Genomic DNA, 12,144 nt, shown 5'->3' on the forward strand with positions numbered 1-12,144 from the left:
AGAGACAACACATAGAAGAGATTTCAGTCATGAGACAGAAAGATCCCTAGGGCATAAGGGCAAAGTAGAATGTAAGCTAAGCCTTCGGTGTCATTTTTATTGAGAATCCCATCTCTGTTGAACTATTAGTGCGAAAGAATCTAGTTGTAAAAACTTTCTTTTGGGGTGGGGGAGACTTTTATAGTTCTGGCATGCTGAAGAGGCAGGAACTGAAGCACCTGCAGAGGGAGCTTCTTGGTTTCATCTCTGCAGATTGTTCCCTGGATAAAAGCTATGATAGGTGGACTAAAAAAGGTCCAGGCGTCTGGGAGGCACTGCTGTTCCCCGGACTCTTGGGTTTACTTGGCTGTTGGTAGCAACCGGTTGGTAATTGATATTGTTGGTAGCAAGGAACATGGTCCTCTTCCAGAGAGGCTGCTTCCCTGGACAACTGCTGTGGGAGGAGAAGCTAGAAACAAGGCTGGAGTTCTGGGGAGCATTCCTGTTACTAGAGCTCTTGAGCTCACCTGCTTAGGCTCTCTGGTAGGGAGATACAGAGAACTTCTGGTGAGGAGTTCCCTCTACCAATGCAACTTACAGTCTTACAATTCAACTTACAGTCTTAGAAAATTGCTCAGTTCTTCCCCTGATGTGGGGAGAGGAGGGAGGGGCCGAGACACTTGTAAATAAATCCTATCAATGGACAAATTAACAAAAAAAAAGTTGACTAGAACCCTGAGAAGCTAAGACTTTCCCGGGGTCACATAGCCAATAAATGTCAAAGGAAAGACTTGAATCCAGGTCTTCCTGACTCTGTCTCCTATGCCACACATTCTCACAATATTCACATTTAAATAAATCCATGACTTCATGAATGACAACTCATCCATGCCCTTTTGTCCCCATATGATACTTGTACATGACTTCCCATCAAACCTCCAAAGAATATCCTTCCAAAGAATCTGAGGCATTCCCTAAATCTTATATTTCCTTGGTCCTAGAGCATCGTCCCTTGGGTCGGCCACGTGCTATGCTTTGTTTTTAGCATATAATCACTTAATCTCTTTTTTTTGATTATCACTTTCCTGGAAGATGTCTCATAATTTTTTGGATAATATCTGATAGTCTATTTGTATCCACCATACATCTCTCAACTGACCTTTGAATCATCCACAATTTGGATCACCCCAACCCACCTTTCTATCTTCAATGGTGGTGCTGGAATTGAATTCGAATTCTATCTCAACTACTTACCATGTGACCATAGGAAAGTCACTTCACCTCTGTCTGCCTCAGTTTCCTCTTCTGTAAAATGGGGATAATAATAATAGCACCTACTTCCCAGGGTTGTTGTGGGGATCAAGTTAAATAACACAATGAAAGGGTTTACAAACCACTCAACTTCATTATATTGACCTGTGGACCATTCATAACTTGGATTTTTCTTCCTGGCCTGAGGAACAGAGACACGATTTGGGCAGCAAACGTGGGTTATTGAGGAGTCCCGCCATGTGATTAGATGCCTTTTCTCTCTGATCTATTTTTACTATCTAATACATATTATGAATTTAAAAAAATAAGGTTCAGGGCTTGAGCAAAATCTTTTGGGCGTCAAATGAGAAAAAGAAGGCAGGAGTGGCTATTATGATTTCTGACAAAGCCAAAGTAAAAATAGATATGATTAAAAAAGACAGGGAAGGTCATTACATCCTGATTAGAGGCAGTATAAACAATGAGGAAATAACACTGCTCAATATATATGCACCAAGTGGCATAGCATCCAAATTCATAAAGGAGAAACTGGCAGAGCTCAAGAAGGAAATAGATAGTAAAACCATACTAGTGGGAGTTCTAAATATTCCTCTTTCAGATCTAGATAAATCAAACAAAAAAATAAATAAGAAAGAGGTAAGAGAGATGAATGAAGTCCTAGAAAAATTAGATTTAATTGATATGTGGAGAAAAATAAATAGGGACAAAAAGGAATACACCTTCTTTTCAGCTGCACATGGTACATTTGCAAAGATTGACCATGTAATAGGGCATAGAAACATTACAAACAAATGCAAAAGAGCAGAAATAATCAACGTAACCTTCTCAGATCATAATGCAATAAAAATAATAATTAGTAAGGGCACCTGGACAGGAAAATCAAAAACGAATTGGAAATTAAATAATATGATTCTCCAAAACCAATTTGTCAAAGAAGGAATCATAGAAACAATCAATAATTTCATTGAAGAAAATGACAATGATGAGACATGCTACCAAACTCTGTGGGATGCGGCCAAGGCAGTACTCAGGGGGAAATTTATATCCTTGAGTGCATATATTAACAAATTAAGGAGGGCAGAGATTAATGAATTGGGCATGCAACTTAAAAAATTAGAAAGAGAGCAAATTAAAAATCCCCAGATAAAAACCAAATTAGAAATACTAAAAATTAAGGGAGAAATTAATAAAATCAAAAGTAAAAGAACTATTGAATTAATAAATAAAACTAGAAGCTGGTAATTTGAAAAAACAGATAAAATAGACAAAGTACTGGTCAATCTAATTAAAAAAAAAGGAAAGAAGAAAACCAAATTGACAGTATCAAAGATGAAAAGGGAGACCTCACCTCTAATGAAGGGGAAATTAAGGCAATCATTAAAAACTATTTTGCCCAATTATATGGCAATAAATATAGCAATCTAGGAGATATGGATGAATATTTACAAAAATATAAATTGCCTAGATTAACAGCAGAAGAAATAGAATACCTAAATAATCCCATATCAGAAAAGGAAATTGAACAAGCCATCAAAGAACTCCCTAAGAAAAAATCGCCAGGGCCTGATGGATTCACAAGTGAATTCTATCAGACATTCAAAGAGCAACTAATCCCAATACTATACAAATTATTTGATATGATAAGCAAACTCCTTTTATGACACAAATATGGTACTGATTCCAAAGCCAGATAGATCAAAAACAGAGAAAGAGAACTACAGACCAATCTCCCTAATGAACATAGATGCAAAAATTTTAAATAGAATATTAGCAAAGAGACTCCAGCAAGTAATGAAGAGGATCATCCACCATGATCAGGTGGGATTTATACCAGGAATGCAAGGATGGTTCAACATTAGGAAAACCATCCACATAATTGACCATATCAACAATCTAACAAACAAATATCACATGATTATCTCAATAGATGCTGAAAAAGCCTTTGACAAAATACAGCTTCCATTCCTATTGAAAACACTGAAAAGTATAGGAATAGAAGGACCTTTCCTAAAAATAATAAACAGTATATACCTAAAACCATCAACAAGCATCATATGCAATGGGGATAAATTAGAAGCCTTCCCAATAAGATCAGGAGTGAAACAAGGATGCCCATTATCACCTCTATTATTCAACATAGTACTAGAAACATTAGCTGTAGCAATCAGAGAAGAAAAGAAATTGAAGGTATCAAAACAGGCAATGAGGAAACTAAGCTATCACTCTTTGCAGATGATATGATGGTCTACTTTAAAAATCCTAGATAATCAACTAAGAAGCTTGTAGAAATCAACAACTTTAGCAAAGTTGCAGGATACAAAATAAATGCACATAAATCATCAGCATTTCTATATATTTCCAACACATCACAGCAGCAAGAGGTAGAAAGAGAATCACCATTTAAAATCACCCTAGACAATATAAAATACTTAGGAATCTATCTACCAAAACAAACACAGGAATTATATGAAAACAACTACAAAACACTTTCCAAACAAATAAAACTGGATCTAAACAATTGGAAAAACATTGATTGCTCATGGGTAGGATGAGCTAACATAATAAAAATGACCATTTTACCCAAATTAATTTACCTATTTAGCGCCATACGTATCAAACTACCAAAAAACTTCTTTACTGAATTAGGAAAAACTATAACAAAGTTTATTTGGAATAACAAAAGATCAAGAGTATCAAGGGAAATAATGAAAAAAATGTGAAGGAAGGGGGCCTAGCAGTACCAGATATTAAACTGTACTATGAAGCAGCAGTCATCAAAATAATATGGTACTGGCTAAGAGACAGACGGGAGAATCAGTGGAATAGACTTGGGGTAAATGACATCAGCAAGACAGTGTATGATAAACCGCAAAAGCCCAACTTCTGGGACATGAATCCACTATTTGACAAAAACTGCTGGGAAATTTGGAAAACAATATGGGAGAGAATAGGTTTAGATCAACATCTCACACCCTACACCAAGATAAATTCAGAATGGGTGAATGACTTGAATATAAAGAGGGAAACTATAAATAAGTTAAGTGAACACAGGATAGTATACTTGTCAGATCTCTGGGAAAGGAAAGATTTTAAAACCAAGCAAGAGTTAGAGAAAATTACAAAATGTAAATTAAATGGTTTTGATTATATTAAGCTAAAAAGCTTTTGTACAAATAAAAACAATGCAGCCAAAATCAGAAGGGAAACAACAAATTGGGAAAAGATCTTTATAACAAAAAATTCTGACAGGGGTCTAATTACTCAAATATACAAGGAGTTAAACCAATTGTATAAAAAAATCAAGCCATTTCCCAATTGATAAATGGGCAAGAGACATAAATAGGCAATTTTCAGGTAAAGAAATCAAAAGTATCAATAAGCACATGAGAAAGTGTTCTAAATCTCTAATAATTAGAGAAATGCAAATCAAAACAACTCTGAGGTATCACCTCACACCTAGCAGATTGGTTAAAATGAAAGAAGGGGAGAGTAATGAATGATGGAGGGGATGTGGCCAAATTGGGACATTAATGCATTGCTGGTGGAGTTGTGAACTGATCCAACCATTCTGGCTGGCAATTTGGAACTATGCACAAAGGGCTATAAAAGAATGCCTGCCCTTTGATCCAGCCATACCATTGTTGGGTTTGTACCCCAAAGAGATCATAGATAAACAGACTTGTACAAAAATATTTATAGCTGCGCTTTTTGTAGTGGCAAAAAACTGGAAAATGAGGGGATGCCCATCAATTGGGGAATGGCTTAACAAATTGTGGTATATGCTGGTGATGGAATACTATTGCGCCCAAAGGAATAATAAACTGGAGGAATTTCAGGTGAACTGGAAAGACCTCCAGGAACTGATGCAGAGTGAAAGGAACAGAACCAGAAGAACATTGTACACAGAGACTGATATACTGTGGTAAAATCGAATGTAATGGACTTCTGTACCAGCAGAAAGCAATGACCCAGGACAATTCGGAGGGATTTATGGAAAAGATGCTACCCACATTCAGAGGAAGAACTGCAGGAGAGGAAACATATAAGAAAAACAACTGTGTGAATGCATGGGCTGAGGAGGACATGATTGGGGATGTAGACTCGAAACTACTGCACCAATGCAACTATCAACAATTTGGAAATAGGTCTTGATCAATGACACGATAAAACCAGTGGAAATGTGCATCGGCCATGGGTGGGGGGAGAGCGGGGGGTGAAGGGGAAAGTAGGAGCATGAATCATATAACCATGTTAAAAATGAATATTAATAAATGTTTTTAAAAAACATCATTTGTATTGTTTTGTTATGTTACATATTATATACGAAAAATAGAAATAAATGAAAAAAAAGAAAGCACATGGTTTTTTTTATATGGTTTGCTACTGAAAGTAGTTGAAAGCATTAAAAATCCCATGGGGTTTTCCAAATGCTCCTCTTCCTTGCTCAGTTCTGGAACCAATTTCATTGTCTGTAGTGCCTGGACCAGATAAATCTGCTGCTGCTGAAATCCCCTCAAAGGCCTGGCTTGTCAATTGCAGGCCAGAGTCTGGACAAAATCAGTTTTCATCCATTCAGTTTCTCCTGTGTAGACTGTTATGTCAATCTCCTTTGAATAATCAATTAATCAATAAGTTTTTTTAAAGTGTGCACAATGTGACAAAGTGGCGCTAGACTTTCCTTCTCTGGCTTATTTTATAGATCAGGAAACGGATTCAAATAGAATTAAGTGACTTGCCCAGAGTCACACAACTAGTGTCTGAGACCAGATTTAAACTCAGGTGTTCTTGGCTCCAAATATGGGACTCTACTCTATCTACACAACCTAGCTGCTCCATTAAAAACAACAGCAGCAACTTATGGACAATGTACTAGGTGCAAAGGATACAAAGACCAAAAAAAAAAGGCTGTCCTTGCTCTCAAGTTGCTTATACTATATTGATTAATCAGATAACTCACTGAGGCCCAGAAATCTCATACACAATTGGACTGAAATAATCATATTGAAATAATTGGTAATAGAAAGATCATTGGTTCCCAGAAACAGATCTTTCTATGAACCAATTATTTCAATTTCCTCCCCGACTGAGCCTTTGACTAGAGCTGCCAAATGGACTTTTATTTCCTCCACTCACTCTCTGTAGGAGGGGATAATGCACAGTGAAATGTCCCCAAAATGAGCAGCTGTTGGAGCAGGATAAGCAAATGGCCTGAATCGACCACAAAATGGATAATCAGACGGCCCCCAAACATCAAGCACTGCCTGTGTTTTTTCTTCTCCAATAAAACAATCGATAGGAAATATGAAAGCCGGTCCAAACCATCTCTTCTGTCTCTGAGCCAATAAGCTGACCCCAGCCATATTCTTTCTTCCTAGGTCCTGGGTAATCATAAATTTCTACAATAATGGAATTTCCTTTAAAATAAAGTTCTTTTTTTAAACTGAAGTGCAGATCTGGTCATGTGATGCCCCAAGTCAATAGACTCTAGTGATTCCCTGTTGCTAAGGGAGAAATATTAACTCCTTTGTTTAGCTTTTAACATCTAACACAACCTACCCTTTGAGCTTTGATAAACATGACTCACCACTCTAACATCCAGCCAAACAAGCCTACTCCCTGTTCCTCCTCAGGACACACCATCTCTCATTTCCATGCCTTTGCATTGACTGTCCCCCATGCCTGAAATGGATCCTCTCAACTTCATAAAGTCCTTTTTTAGGATACAGCTCAAACAATGTAAAGACAAAAAGTTTTGAGAGACTTAAGAATCCTAATAGACGCCATGATTGGCCACAATTCCAAGGGACCAATGAGGAAGCATGCTGCCTCTCTCTGGACAGAGGGTGATGGACTGAGGATATATAACAGTGGTTCCCAGTTTTTTTTTTTTTTTGGCTTACCTCCCCCTTTCCAGAAAAAATATTACTTAGCACCCCCTGGAAATTATGGAACTATTTATTGAACTCAGAATAGAATGTAAATACAAAAAAAGTGTGGCCATCACCACCCCCCTGGATCACTGCAGCACCCACCAGGGGGCAGTAGCGCCCACTTTGGAATCACTGATATAGAATAAGGCATTTTGGGAACAAGACCAATGCAGGAAATAGTTTTGCTTTACTATGCATATTTATTACGAGGGTCTGGGTTTTCTTTTTTCTTTTTCAATGGGGAAGAGGAGTGGGAGGGAGAAAAAACAGATATTTGCTCACTTAAAAAGAAAAAAAATGTAGTTCAGACACCATCTTCTGCATGAAGTCTTCCATGATTCCCCACTTTTAGTATTTCTCTCCCCGAATGACTTGTATTTAACTACTTTGCTTATTTTATATGAGTACAGCTAAATGGCACAATGGATAGAATGCCTATCCTGGAGAGAGGAAGATATCTTCATGAGTTCAAATCTGGCCTCATACTTAATATCTGTGTGACCCTGAGCAAGTCACTTTACCCTGTTTGCCTCAGTTTCCTCATCTGTAAAGTGATCTGGAGAAGGAAATGGCAAACCATTATCTTTTTGAAGAGAATCCAAAATGGGGCTCATTGAAAAATTGGACACAACTGAAAATGCCTGAACAATTTATATACTATGGAAGATAGGATTAATTCTCCCCTTCTCTATTTTTAGCTAATCAAATCAAGAACTTAAAGTACCCCTCCTTAACACTAAGTAAGAGAGTTCATAGTTACTTTACTAAGCTCACACCACCAAAGGCCACTGCGCCTCCCCCCCACACACACCCAGTAGCAATAAGAAAATTGAAAGACTGTCATTGGTTTCTGTGAAGAAGGGGGAATGACAAGAAGTGATGTGGAAAAAAGAAGGATAAAAGAAGAGAACAGCATGGTCTAGATTGCATTCCTTTCCTGGCTTATGGAGAGATTGGTTCCTGAGATTCATTCTCTTCCTGGCATTTGGAGAGATTGGTTCTGGAGATTCCTTTCCTAGCTGGAAGGAGACTTTTCCCCTGGATCCTGTGTAGGCTTGCTGGGCAAGTGGTGGAGATTCCTACTTTGGCTTTGGAGGAGGCTACATTGGTGGAACCCTGGCTGAAGACACCACTGGGACTTCTGGCTGAGGATTACCAGGAAATCCATGTGGAGAAAGAGTCTTGGGGAAGCTCTGCCTCCTGGCTTCTCAGGAGAAGGGCTGGTAGGCTTATTAGAATCTGCCTTTTTAATCTACATTTTCCCACTTTCACTCTTTCTACCTCTTTGTAAAAAAGTTGCTAAAAGTCATTTTGACTTAAGCTAAAATATTTTTTAAATTGGCGACCACAATATTACTTTAGAATTCTCATATTTAGCATAAAACCTATATATATACACACACATACATTCTCACATATATGTATATATGTTTATACCCACATATGTATTATTAACTTCATTCTGTATATATTTTTACATGTACTTGTCTTCTCCATTAGATCACAAGCTCCTTGTAAGCAGGGATTGTTTCAGTCTTTGTGCTTATATTCTCTGATCCCAGCAGTATCTAGATCATAGTAAGCACTTATTACTTGTTCACTGTTTGATTTCCACAACTTCCTTTGGAAAGTCTCTACTGCCTCTCAGATGACAAAGTGCACTATTTTTCCTCTTGGGTTTTCAGATATATTGTGCACTTATTACATCAGATTTCCCAACACTCCATTCATAAATTTTCTTTTATTAAATACAAGTATTCAAAATGAGTGACCCTAGGACAACAATCCTAAACCTGAAAGGTACCCACAAATAATCAAGATTAAAAAGCTCATTGTGGTATTCAAGGGGGTCCAAGGTTCTTGAAGACTTGGAATATAGATGTCAGAGATCACATAAAAGACTGTCCCCCATTTTTCTTTTTTTTTTTTATTGGAGTGGTTTGCTATTTTGTGCTCTAGCTCGTTTATGATGAGAAAATGGAGACAGAGTTAAGTGACTTCCCTAAGGTCACACAGCTAGTCTGAGGTCAAATTTGAACAATGTCTTCCTGACTCCATGTCCAGCACTATAACCACTGCTCCAATTTTGAGGGCTGTTAGTACTTTGGGAGAGGTATTGATCTCTCTGAGCTTCAGTTTCTTTATCTATAAAATGAGAGACTTGGACCAAATGGCCTTTGTGGTCCCTTCCAAATCTGTATCTCTGATCTCATATGATTTGCTATTGGTGGGGTTTGTCCTTCATTTTCAGAGCACCAATGAGGTGTGAAATGATCATAACAAAAAAACAAGGAGGAAGTTGATGGCCACTTAGAAATAACAAAATCAGGACTAAAAGAGGCTGAAAAGTCCCTCCCATTTACAAAGAGGATAGTTTTCGGCTCTCGAAGGGTCATAGGTAATATTGTAAGTGAGCGAATGTCTGGGGATATATGAGCTGTAAGAATGTGTATGTGTGTGAGCGTATGTGGAGCATATTGTGAGTGGGTGGGTAGGTAAGTGTGAGAGTGTTGTGTTAGGTGCTCGGGATCTGTGGAGTGGGGGGATGGCAGTCCTTTTTAAAACAGAAAAAGTTTAAAGTTTAAAAAATCTATCAAGGGGATCCTCTTCACTTCTCTAGCTAAAAGGGATGAGAGTTTACTAGACTGAAACTTTAGAAATAGAAGCTGCAGCCAGTGGGTGGATTACTGACTGTTTCCTATGTTAATCAGTTGTGTTGCAGTAGTAACCCGGGGGAAGGGGAGAGCTCCCTGGCTTCTGTTGGACGGGCCACTCTCACTACTGGGGGAGCTACTCTTTGGCCATGAAGAATAACTCTTCAGGATGGGTCCCATTTCTCCTGTGGTTTACACTTCTCTTTCATAAGTCACCCCCGTACCCCAGTGTCAGACGAGACAGCACGGTGGGGACTATGGAAAACATGGGATATTGGGAGCAAGATACAATGTTGGCACTCAGTTTCCAGATCAGTTTATCCTGTTTATGAATAAAGTACCTTCTTGCTACTTGCTCTAAACACACACACACACACACACACACACACACACACACACACACACACACACACACACAGACAATCTTCACCAGAATAAATGGGATGACCAGCCCAATGAGGTACCATACCATCTAGTTTTTATTAAACTCACAAGTATTAGTTGGTCAAGAAACAAATGTACAGACATTGTCATGTTATAAAAGGCAACATGCTGGAGTCAACCAATGGAATCCCTGAGCAGCACTGTGGAGCGCTCTTAAAGAACTGTAAATCCATGAGACACTCAGTGAAAGGAGACACATTATCTTTCACCTAAGTTAATGGAATGACAATGATGCAGGTCCTTTTTGGTTTTGTGATTGGCCCTGGCTACAGAGCTGTCAGAAGCAGAACTCAGAGAATCTCAGAGTTGAAAGCAGTCTCAGGGTTCAGCTAGCCTAACTTGACCAAAAATTCCCTCTATCACCCTCTGGACAAGTGGTCATTCAGTTGTCATTAAGAAGGAACTAAATGGGACAGTTAGGTGGCCCAGTGGATTGAGAGGCAGGCCTGGAAATGGGAGGTCCTGTGTTCAAATCTGGCTTCAGACACTTCCTTGCTGTGTGACTCTGGGCAAGTCACTTTTTCCCATTTGCCTAGCTTTTGTCCTTCTGTCTTAAGAGTTGTCATTAAGACAGAAAGTAAGGATTTAAAAAAAGGGGAGGAAACTGAACTATTTCCTAGACAGCCCATTCTACTTTCTGAATGACTCTTAAGTGTCAAGAAACTTCGCCTTGAATCAAGCTGTAATTCTCAGCCATTACTCCTAGATCTATCCTCACTCCCTTAAGTCTTCCCTTCTCCAGAGTGAACATCCCTCACTCTTCCAAATGATCCTATATGGCACGATCTCAATGCAGCCTTGGACACTGAAGTGGCTTAGTGTTTGAAAAATCACTTTCTTATAACAACCTCATGAGGTAGCTATAGGGTATTATCCCCATATTATGTTTGAAGAAATTGGAGTTCAAGGGGGTTGAGTGACTTTCCCATGGTCATCCCATGATCCTTTCCTCTCCCTCAGTGTGTCTCTCCATTTGCCCCTTCTCCCCCTGAGAAATCTCTCCCAAGCCCCCAACCTGCCAGCATACCCGGTTCTAAATTCACCTTTTGTTAAGGAGACACTCAGACTATTCCACCAATATCATCTCTGATAACTTCCCAAGACAGGTGGGCAGCACATTGTAGAATGGAGTTTCCCAAGTTAACTTGACTATGGATCACTTCTGGGCTCTAATGGCAGAATTCACCATGCTGATCCAAAGGTCCAGTATGGAGGGGTCAGAGAAATTTTGGAGCAAAAAGGAAAAAATTAAGCTTCTTTTGACATTGAAAAATTGCTGCATGCAATACAGAGCTTTCAATTCATACACAGAGGGTAACCTCAAGATAAACTCCAAGAGGTTCTTAAACTGAGGGTTATGAACTTAAAAATAATCCTTACCTTCCATTTTAGAATCAATCCTGTGGATTGGTTCTAATGCCAAAGAACAGTAAAGGCTAGGAAATGGGGGTTATGTGACTTACCCAGGGTCACACAGCTAGGATATATCTGAGGTCAGCTTTGATTCCAGGACCTTCCATTTCCAAGCCTGGCTCTCTATTCAATGAGCCATTTAACTGCCCTCTGTCCATGAACTTAAAAAAAAATGATAACTCTATTTTGATAGAATTGGTTCCTTTTGTCATCCTATGCATCATAATTTATGTACTTAAAGATTTTATTCTGAGAAAGGGTTCCCAGGCTTCACCAGGCTGTCAAAAGCATCCAGGACACAGAAAAGGTTAAGAATCTCTAGTGTAGTGGAAAGAGCCCTGAATTTGGAGTCAGACACATGGCAGAGTGGATAAAGCATTGAATGTGAGGATCAGGAAGATCTAGGTTCAAATCTTGCTTGATCCTGACCAGCTAAGAGCTTGTGGATACTC

Source organism: Gracilinanus agilis, chromosome 2 (assembly GCF_016433145.1).
Source record: "Gracilinanus agilis isolate LMUSP501 chromosome 2, AgileGrace, whole genome shotgun sequence".
In the NCBI taxonomy this organism is placed as follows: Eukaryota; Metazoa; Chordata; class Mammalia; order Didelphimorphia; family Didelphidae; genus Gracilinanus; species Gracilinanus agilis.